This window comes from Chelonia mydas, chromosome 9, assembly GCF_015237465.2.
Source record: "Chelonia mydas isolate rCheMyd1 chromosome 9, rCheMyd1.pri.v2, whole genome shotgun sequence".
NCBI classification, from domain to species: domain Eukaryota; kingdom Metazoa; phylum Chordata; order Testudines; family Cheloniidae; genus Chelonia; species Chelonia mydas.
In genome coordinates this window covers 57,608,354-57,619,182 of record NC_057855.1, presented here as the reverse complement: position 1 = coordinate 57,619,182, position 10,829 = coordinate 57,608,354, and the positions used below count along the sequence as shown (strand labels likewise).

Below are 10,829 nucleotides of genomic sequence, written 5' to 3'. Positions count from 1 at the left end.
AGATTTTCCATTCCTCGGATTATCCTAGTAGCCCTTCTCTGCACTTGTTCCAGTCTGAATTCATCTTTCCTAAACATGGGAGACCAGAACTGCACACAATATTCCAGATGATGCCTGGTATAATGGTACTAAGACTTCCTTGTCTCTACTGGAAAGACTTCACTGATGCATCCTAGGACTGCATTAGCCTTTTTCACAGCCACATCACATTGGCGGCTCACAGTCATCCTGTGATCTACCAGTACACCCAGGTCTTTCTCCTCCTCTGTCACTTCCAACTGATAAGTCCCCAGCTCATAGCAAAAATTCTTGTTCTTAGTCCCTAAGTGCATGACTTTGCATGATTAAACTTCATCCCATTTCTATTACTCCAGTTTTCAAGGTCATCCAGATCATCTTGTATGACATCCAGTCCTCCTCCATATTGGCAAAAAAACCCACCTCCAGGCACAGGAACTCTCCCATGCTGATACTGCTGCAGTGAAACCACGTCCTGTGCCCCACACCTCCTGTTGTCGTGGTCAGAGCCAGAATCCTGAAGAGTTGAATCCTGAGTGTAACTGTCAGCCCCCTTCACATACCCATGGTACAACTGCCTGTGGGCTCACCCTGTTGGGTAGCTCCACACAGGTTAGCGTGATGAACTCCCTGAGCACGCACATACCTGGGTTACGGTAAATCCAAGTTATTGAACACCCGGGGGTAGTGTCTGCAGTGAGGGAGTGGCTGGGATTCTCAGAATGCAGCTAAGCAAACGAACCCTTCAGAAGCTCACAGGAGTGCTGAGTGCACATCACCAAAGCTCCCCACGTCCTTTCGAGTGCTTTATTTGCTCAGGCTCATTTGCTATATCTCTTCTGGGCCACGTTTGCTTAGTTACCCAGCTCCACGCAGAGCTATGTCTCCCTAAGCCGTGAGCGGCCAGTGGTGTGTTCCAGATAATGGCCAGGGAAAGCTTCAATCAGACCGTGGCTGACCAAAATGTAAAGTGGCTCTGCTCAGATGCACAGTTCCACTAGTTTCAGAGTAACAGCCATGTTAGTCTGTATTTGCAAAAAGAAAAGGAGTACTTGTGGCACCTTAGAGACTAACCAATTTATTTGAGCATAAGCTTTCGTGAGCTACAGCTCACTTCATCGGATGCATACTGTGGAAAATACAGAAGATGTTCTTATACATACAAACCATGAAAAAATGGGTGTTTACCACTACAAAAGGTTTTCTCTCCCCCCACCCCACTCTCCTGCTGGTAATAGCTTATCTAAAGTGATCACTCTCCTTACAATGTGTATGATAATCAAGTTGGGCCATTTCCAGCACAAATCCAGGTTTTCTCCCCCCCCCACAAACCCACTCTCCTGTTGGTAATAGCTTATCTAAAGTGATCACTCTCCTTACAATCTGTATGATAATCAAGGTGGGCCATTTCCAGCGCAAATCCAGGGTTTAACAAGAACGTCTGAGGAAGGGTGGGGAGGGGGGTAGGAAAAAACAAGGGGAAATAGGTTACCTTGCATAATGACTTAGCCACTCCCAGTCTCTATTCAAGCCTAAGTTAATTGTATCCAATTTGCAAATGAATTCCAATTCAACAGTCTCTCGCTGGAGTCTGGTTTTGAAGTTTTTCTGTTGTAATATCGCAACTTTCATGTCTGTAATCGCGTGAGCAGAGAGATTGAAGTGTTCTCCGACTGGTTTATGAACGTTATAATTCTTGACTTCTGATTTGTTTCCATTTATTCTATTACGTAGAGACTGTCCAGTTTGACCAATGTACATGTCAGAGGGGCATTGCTGGCACATGATGGCATATATCACACTGGTAGATGTGCAGGTGAACAAGCCTCTGATAGTGTGGCTGATGTTATTAGGCCCTGTGATGGTGTCCCCTGAATAGATATGTGGACACGGTTGGCAACGGGCTTTGTTGCAAGGATAGGTTCCTGGGTTAGTGGTTCTGTTGTGTGGTATGTGGTTGCTGGTGAGTATTCGCTTCAGGTTGGGGGGCTCTCTGTAGGCAAGGACTGGCCTGTCTCCCAAGATTTGTGAGAGTGTTGGGTCATCCTTCAGGATAGGTTGTAGATCCTTAATAATGCGTTGGAGGGGTTTTAGTGGGGGGCTGAAGGTGACGGCTAGTGGCGTTCTGTTATTTTCTTTGTTAGGCCTGTCCTGTAGTAGGTGACCACTAGTGCCCGCCATGGCCAGTGGGGTGCCTCTCCTGAGACCGCTGTTAAATTGCTTCCCAGAGCAAGAGGCTGGAGCTTCCTCCAGTTTAGAATATTTATGTGATTCATTGCACTGATTTAGCATATGTCCCACGTTACATTCACAAAGCCAATCGGCTCCACGTCAAGCAACAAATGTGAGGAAATGGCAGACTTCAGCTTGCCTCACAGCTTTAATTGCCCGCCCCTTGTGTCTGTGCATCACGGTACAGTTTTTAACTGGGTCTCAGAGTGAGACGTCTCAAGCAACAGTAGCCACACCCACCACTGCCTGCTCTGTCTCGTTACATTTTTTGCCATGAAAACTTATGAAAAATGGATCCTGCGGCTGTTTCTTCTCAGTGACTATTTATAATTGGGAAGGCAAAGGAAAATGAGAATTGCCTCCATTAGCTTCTTTCTGCTTTAAAATTACTGCCTATGTGTCCCGCTTCATGAACACTGTCCTCATCCCCCACAGCCTGTGTCCCCTGTTTCTCTTTCCCCCCTTGTTTCTTATTTATTTTGTCTGTTCTTTTCCTTCCCTTCCTGTTTTGTGCAGCTTTCCAGGTTTGGCTCAGTCAGTTTGAAATATTTTTTTTCAGTTCGGCTCGGATTACTTTCTAAATCACTTGTCCAGCCCACCCCCATCTCCCCAATCACTCCCCACTTTCTAATTTTCTTTTGCTATAGGAGGCCAAGCATGAGAAACACTATATAGAGTAGCAAAAATATACTCCATACACTACAGTATAAGCTGTAGGAAAGAATAATATTCTTTTAAGTGGCTGCCGTGGCTGGTGCACGTTGCACTAATCTCTCGCAGTTCAAATCCCCATTCCTGCAATGAGACAGAAATTGAAGTCAGTTGTACCTTCTACATCAGTCTTAGCATCCAAACCCTGACCAAATGCCGGAGGTCATTGCTACAACTCCAGTGTCCCCCCATTGCTAGGACATGTACTGCTTCCCTGGTGGTAGCAATTCTCACAAAGACCAGGCATAGGTAGTTTAGCCACCTGTTCAGAGCAGGTCCAGATAACACACTGGTTAAAATGCTGGTGGACGCTAGCACTCCTGTCATTGTTACCACAGGGGGAGCTGCATTGGTGGTAGCTCAGAGGACAAGTATTTGAAGAAAAATGTCTGTCTCTCAGGCCTTGTCCAGACTAACAAAAGCCCAGCCTCCACTGGGAGGCTGTAAATGTTCATCAGCACTGGATGCTCTTGAGCTGGTGCTGAGAGGTTTTACTACTAGTCTACACAGGAAGGAGTGGGCTGCGGCCCTGAAGTCTCAAATGCTTTTTGTAGTGGGGCTGAAAAGGGCTTTGTCCTGTTTTAACCAACCCACCTTCAGCACTGATTTCCCTAGAATGTCCAGGGCTAGAGCAGTGGAGAACTGGTGCTTAGATAGCATGGCAAAGGGTAACAGGCTAAACGGCGAGAGAGGGAGAGAGGCCCTCGGCCGTCCTGGTCCCGTGCAGTGTGGGGAGACCACTGAACGCTAGTGGCAGCCCCAGAACAAGTCAAAGCAACACTCTCTGTTGGAAAGGAGCTAGAATCGCCCTTGCTCTGTCCCGTTGTTGGGCACGAGCTGGGCTTCGCGGAGTCTGCTACTGCTCTGTTCCACATCCCTAGCACAGAGCACTGAGGTGCTGAGGCCCTGGCAGGAGCAGGTATGACATGAGCTGAGTTTGGTGTTGTGCCTAGCACACCTGGCCGGTGGAGTCGGCTGCTGCTGCATGCTGCCACTGCTCAGAAACCACGCAGGCCTGCAGCAGAAGCTGAGCCCTGTCAGTGCCCTGTACCTCTCTGTGCCTGACTCAAGCCAGTGGGAAGGGCCCCCCCACTTCCTAAGAGCAATGTACTGATTTAGAGGGGGTATAGCCCACCCTTGTCATTCCCTGATTAAATACCTCCCGGCTCTCACCTCTGCTGCCTCTCTCCAATCTCTTTCATGTACTCGTCATGGCCGGTTGTCACGCTGATGTAACTGAGCTTCTGCAGCAGCCTGCAATTGACAGGTGTTGTTACGTGTGCTGTTAGCAATAAAGTCTGGTGATTCATGTCCCTGCCCCTTTCGATGTGCGCCAAAGGGGGCAGGTCAGATTCAAGTCCCTGAATCCCAAATCCACTTGGATGGTTTCAGTTAAAAGGTGTTTGTTTTCTGATTCAGATGTGGCCAGAATCTTAGGAGAGAAGCTGATCTCAGAAACATTTCAACCCTACCACTTGTGAGATTTCAGTGTCATTTTAACAGGGTGGGCTAGAGGCCAGCCAGCCCTGATTCCTGAGGAGGCACGCCTGAGCAGCGGTCACTCGATTCCCTTAGAAGAGCAGCAGGAAGCTGCAGAGCGAGGGAGTTTGCAATGCGTAAGCTCCAGCAGAGAAGAGAGGGACTTGAAAACTTTGTGTTAAGTGTTTGTTAATTTAATAACACAGAAGCTGGGAAGGGTCAAAGGGTTTGTGAATTATTGAGGAAATCCCTTGAAGGGGTAAACTGAGGCAAGGCAGGCCACCTGCAGAGCAACCTCTAGCCGTGAGGGGGCAGCGGGGAGGAGGCCAGCCTGGTGACATTCATAAAATCAAGACAAGAGCTTTAGACCTGATGGGGGCTTGACCCTGAACCCTGGCGCTGATGCAACCTCATACCAAACCTCAAACGCTAGCCCTGAGGATATAGCCGCAACATGAACCTGAGTGGTAGCCTAAACCAAATCCAGCTTGGAATAGCACCTCCCTCGCCGGCCCCTAACTTTCAGCCCTTGGCAGGGCCATGCTGGCAGTGCCATGAACAAGGACCACGCAGGTACAGGGAGCAGCCCAGGCAGTGGATTTCCCCTGTGTACCTGGTACGCTACACAGCACTGACACGGTTAATAGGAAACCTTGTGATTTTATCCGGGTGCTGTTGCACAATAATATCTTGGACACTAGAAACTAATGCAGAATACAGAGCAGGGAAAGTATTTTACTCTATGGTTTAAAGCACTATATAAATTTATGAAAATATTAGTAGTGATCATTAATTATTGACTGATTGTTAACAAAGCTCCCCAGAGCAACCCAGCATCCTTTGTAAAGAGGAGTTTAAATCTGGTCTGCTAACAGCGAACACCTCGGTTAGGAGTGACTGACAGTTCCAGAATGCACACGGAAAGGAAAAAAGAAAGAAAGGTACATGCAACAGGTCTGGGATGATGATTTTTTCAATGGCAACTGCCTAGATGAAATGAAACAGCCACAAATTAGAGTAATTCCAACTCTTCAAAACACACTCACACTCACTCGCTCATGCTCACTAATAAAAAGGGGCTGCCCCCAGCACTACATACCATTCTGTGAACCTGTCAAGCTTGCTGTGGGAATCTGATCCACTGCCCTCTATTCATGAAAACAATCACCATTGAGAAGTTAGATTTTATTTTCTTGCCATGTAACAGCTCTCAAGTCATTAGACAGGAAGGAACAGCTGAGTTACCTGTTACTCGGCTTGACATGATAGAAGTGTCTCTGCTGCACTTGTTTTCTGTAGTCTGAACTCTGAATCTCAAGTGGAATGTTTTATGGCTCAGGAGCTGAAGACAGCCTCACGAGCACCTCCCCCTGGGATTTCATAGTTCCTCCTCTAACTTTCCTCCAGTTGCAAAGGAGCTGTCAGCACGGGACAGGTGTGCTCCTTCTCAGTGAACTGCATAGGGAAATGAAGGCAAATACGCTGATTTTCACTTCTTCTCCTTTCTCTTCCCCCATACACCCCACCAAACGTGCTGCCCTTCCCCCCACCACACCCACTAGCCTTCCTGCATCCCATCCCTCCAAAATGACACAACCCAACCCTCTCTTCCCACAGCCAGTTCCTATTCTGCCTTCCCACAGCGGCTTGTGGTTCAGTCCCTTAGCCCTGGGTCGCTGTCTCCTGGGTGCTGGCCAAAGATGACACTGAACTAGCAGCTGGAAGGCAGCTTACATGGGGAATGTGTATGGAGTGAGAAGGAGAACGTCGGAGAGCAAAGAAGTAAGGTGAGGCAGGAGCCCTTCCAGGTCAGGGTCCCCCACCCCTTGTTGTGGCTTTTTCAGAAACATGCCGGGGCCACTGTGCTCACATCTTGGGGGAGTAATCTGGCCCCTGGACTCTAGTTCCAGACTCTTGGATTCTTGGGTTCTTTATAAACAATATAAATAACGAGTCATTGGGCCAGAGAGAGAGAATGACTCTGTTGCCTAGTGGTTATGGCACCCACTGGGCGGTCAGGGGGACCCAGGGTCCAACCCCCTGCTCCAATGATTAATTCTTTAGATGCAGCAGGAGAGATTGACAGGGCCTCACCCCAGAGTCTCCCATCGCCCAGTGGTTAGAGCACTCTCCTGAGAGGATTTGAGCAGGGGTCTGCCACATCCCTGGCGAGTGCGCTACCCATGAGGCTAACAGTTTTAAGGGAGGCTGCGGTAGCAACCTCTGCCCAGCCAGACTTTGAATGGGACCCAATCCAGCAGGCAGCCTCGGGGCACACCCACTGGCCCAGGCCCTAACAAGACTGATCTTCCCCCAACGTGTGCATTGCTCTCAGGCGTAGACAGGAGATAGGCATCAGGATGCCCAGAGGGAGGCAGCAGTACATGTGCTCCGAGGCAGAAATTGAGGCACCGAGGGAATTCGGGCACCTACAGAGTTCAGCAGGAGTTTTGTGAACTACAGAGGAGCCTAAACCAGGACGTAGGCACTGAAATCTGGGCTTTGAGCACCTGAGTCCCTTTGTGAATCTAGGCCTTCCTCCTACTGTACCTCACTGCCCCACCTGGAAAGTGAGACACAGCATGTCCCCACCTCCCAGGCATGTGTGAAGAGTTGACAGCCATAAGATGCTCGGATATGATGTTCCTGGTGCCACACAAGTATCTTAGCTAGGTCGGGTCTCACCAGGGTGCCCTGCCCACATTTCAGATGTACTTTCGGAGCGCCAGCCTCAGCATCCCTGCTGGGTGAAAGCCAGAAGGCAGAGGCTATTTCTAAGCTGCACAGAGCACCATCCACAAAGGGCTTTCAGGCTAAAGAAAAATGGCTTGAACTGTACCAAAAACCACCTGGGAATTATTTAAGTTCAGTACCAATGTGGGCACAAGAACAAATGGATTTAAACTGGCCATCAGGAAGTTTAGGCTTGAAATTAGACTAAGGTTTCTAACCATCAGAGGAGAGAAGTTCTGGAACAGCCTTCCAAGGGAAGCAGTGGGGGCAAAAGACCTATCTGGCTTCAAGATTAAACTCAATAGTTTCTGGAGGAGAAGGTATGGTGAGATAATATGATTTTGGCAATTAATTGATCTTTAACTATTCATGGTAAATAGGCCCAATGGCCTGTGATGGGATGTTAGATGGGGTGGGATCTGAGTTACTACAGAGGATTCTTTCCTGGGTATCTGGCTGGTGAATCTTGCCCACATGCTCAGGGTTCAGCTGATTGCCATATTTGGGGTTGGGAAGGAATTTTCCTCCAGGGCAGATTGGAAGAGGTCCTGGGGGTTTTTTGCCTTCCTGTGCAGCATGGGGCACAGGTCACTTGCTGGAGGATTCTCTGTACCTTGAAGTCTTTGGACCATGATTTGGGGACTTCGGTGGCTCGGACGTGGGTGGGGGGTTTGTTGGAGGGGTGAGTGGGTGGGGTTTGGTGGCCTGCGTTGTGCGGGGGGTCAGACTAGATGACATTAATATCTATGAATCTACAGGAATATGTATTTGTGTAGCTCCTACAGGCTCCAGCTGAGATTGGGGCACTACCATGGTCGACACTCCATATACCCATAATAAGGCCAGTCCCTGCCCCAAACAGCTTACAATGAGAAAGACAAAAGGCTGGTACGTGAATGGTCTCATGTTATAGATGGGGACCTGAGGCACAGACATTAAGTGATTTGTCCAAGGTCACACACAACCTAACCCAGCTCTTTTGCCTTAGCTACAAGTCCAGCCTTTATCTCTGTTGCCTGTTAGGGCTCTGCACTGAAACCCAAAGCCAGGCTTGTGACTGAGTCTCTTTGTAACACCAAATCCTTTCTGCTGTTCATGGGACCCTCCAGTTTGTTAACCTGGGTCCAAGGCTCTCTCAAGCTTTCAGAGGTGCATATGGCTTGTTCCTCTGTCTGTCATGGCAGGTGAGGAGGGCAGGCCTGGTCTGAGCCTGCCAACATCCTATGGGAAGAATTCTGTTTTCATTGCTTTACAATTTCTGCTTGTTTTGTTTCCTATTGTTTAGTCCTCCAGAATTTCAGATATTCTCTCTCCTCAGGCAGTTACAGGGACATCCTACGAATCCTCCTCCTATTGTTATTGGGTCCAAACTGCTGACTGCTTACAGAGGTGGTCAAGGCTGATTCCCCACTCTGGCAAGAAAGAAAAAAAACCTCCCTGGCTTTGCAGGCTGCCAAAAGGAAAAATGTGCCCTTTAAAATCCTGAGATCTGTGCCTCTGGTTCAAAATGATCCCATCGCTCTGCCACCATATCAAGGCTGATTCCCCATTCTGACACTTTGAGTGCAGAAGGTGGGGGCCCGCAAGGACTCTAAAAATTAACACTTGCCACTCCAGCCTGCTATTAAACCCTCAAGGTTACAGCTTTTCTCTGCCACCACCCACTTTCTTCCAGCAACTCACGGAAGTTACTAGATCGCAGGCCCTGGCTCTCATGGGAGACTTCAATCACCCTGATATCTGCTGGGAGAGCAATACAGCGGTGCACAGACAATCCAGGAAGTTTTTGGAAAGTGTAGGGGACAGTTTCCTGGTACAAGTGCTGGAGGAACCAACGAGGGGCAGAGCTCTTCTTGACCTGCTGCTCACAAACAGGGAAGAATTAGTAGGGGAAGCAAAAGTGGATGGGAACCTGGGAGGCAGTGACCATGAGATGGTCGAGTTCAGGATCCTGACACAGGGAAGAAAGGAGAGCAGCAGAATATGGACCCTGGACTTCAGAAAAGCAGACTTTGACTCCCTCAGGGAACTGATGGGCAGGATCCCCTGGGAGAATAACATGAGGGGGAAAGGAATCCAGGAGAGCTGGCTGTATTTTAAAGAATCCTTATTGAGGTTACAGGGACAAACCATCCCGATGTGTAGAAAGAATAGTAAATATGGCAGGCGACCAGCTTGGCTTAACAGTGAAATTCTTGCTGATCTTAAACACAAAAAAGAAGCTTACAAGAAGTGGCAGATTGGACAAATGACCAGGGAAGAGTATAAAAATATTGCTCCGGGATGCAGGAGTGAAATCAGGAAGGCCAGATCACACCTGGAGTTGCAGCTAGCAAGAGATGTTAAGAGTAACAAGAAGGGTTCTTCAGGTATGTTAGGAATAAGAAGAAAGTCAAGGAAAGTATGGGACCCTTACTGAATGAGGGAGGCAACCTAGTGACAGAGGTTGTGGAAAAAGCTAATGTACTCAATGCTTTTTTTGCCTCTGTCTTCACGAACAAGGTCAGCTCCCAGACTACTGCACTGGACAGCACAGCATGGGGAGGAGGTGACCCACCCTCTGTGGAGAAAGAAGTGGTTCGGGACTATTTAGAAAAGCTGGACGAGCACAAGTCCATGGGGCCGGATGCGCTGCATCCGAGGGTGCTAAAGGAGTTGGCGGATGTGATTGCAGAGCCATTGGCCATTATCTTTGAAAACTCATGGGGATCGGGGGAAGTCCTGGACGACTGGAAAAAGGCTAATGTAGTGCCCATCTTTAAAAAAGGGAAGAAGGAGGATCCTGGGAACTACAGGCCAGTCAGCCTCAGTCCCTGGAAAAATCATGGAGCAGGTCCTCAAGGGATCAATTCTGAAGCACTTAGAATCATAGAATCATAGAATATCAGGGTTGGAAGGGACCTCAGGAGGTCATCTAGTCCAACCCCCTGCTCAAAGCAGGACCAATCCCCAATTAAATCATCCCAGCCAGGGCTTTGTCAAGCCTGACCTTAAAAACTTCTAAGGAAGGAGATTCTACCACCTCCCTAGGTAACGCATTCCAGTGTTTCACCACCCTCCTAGTGAAAAAGTTTTTCCTAATATCCAACCTAAACCTCCCCCACTGCAACTTGAGACCCTTACTCCTTGTACTGTCCTCTTCTACCACTGAGAATAGTCTAGAACCATCCTCTTTGGAACCACCTCTCAGGTAGTTGAAAGCAGCTATCAAATCCCCCCTCATTCTTCTCTTCTGCAGACTAAACAATCCCAGTTCCCTCAGCCTCTCCTCATAAGTCATGTGTTCCAGACCCCTAATCATTTTTGTTGCCCTTCGCTGGACTCTCTCCAATTTATCCACATCCTTCTTGTAGTGCGGGGCCCAAAACTGGACACAGTACTCCAGATGAGGCCTCACCAATGTCGAATAGAGGGGAACGATCACGTCCCTTGATCTGCTGGCAATACCCCTACTTATACATCCCAAAATGCCATTGACCTTCTTGGCAACAAGGGCACACTGTTGACTCATATCCAGCTTCTCCTCCACTGTCACCCCTAGGTCCTTTTCCGCAGAACTGCTGCCTAGCCATTCGGTCCCTAGTCTGTAGCGGTGCATTGGGTTCTTCCGTCCTAAGTGCAGGACCCTGCACTTATCCTTGTTGAACCTCATCAGA

General features: G+C 48.6%; 1 long non-coding RNA gene across 1 annotated transcript; it reads right to left on the bottom strand.

Annotated features, from left to right (window-relative positions):
• Window positions 1–2,388: 2,388 nt before the first annotated feature.
• Window positions 2,389–5,836, bottom strand: LOC119567108. The gene is made up of 4 exons (XR_005226873.2): window positions 5,686–5,836; window positions 5,540–5,588; window positions 4,135–4,215; window positions 2,389–3,045 (listed from the first exon to the last, which is right to left on the bottom strand). It is a non-coding gene; the product is annotated as an uncharacterized LOC119567108 (long non-coding RNA).
• Window positions 5,837–10,829: the final 4,993 nt, after the last annotated feature.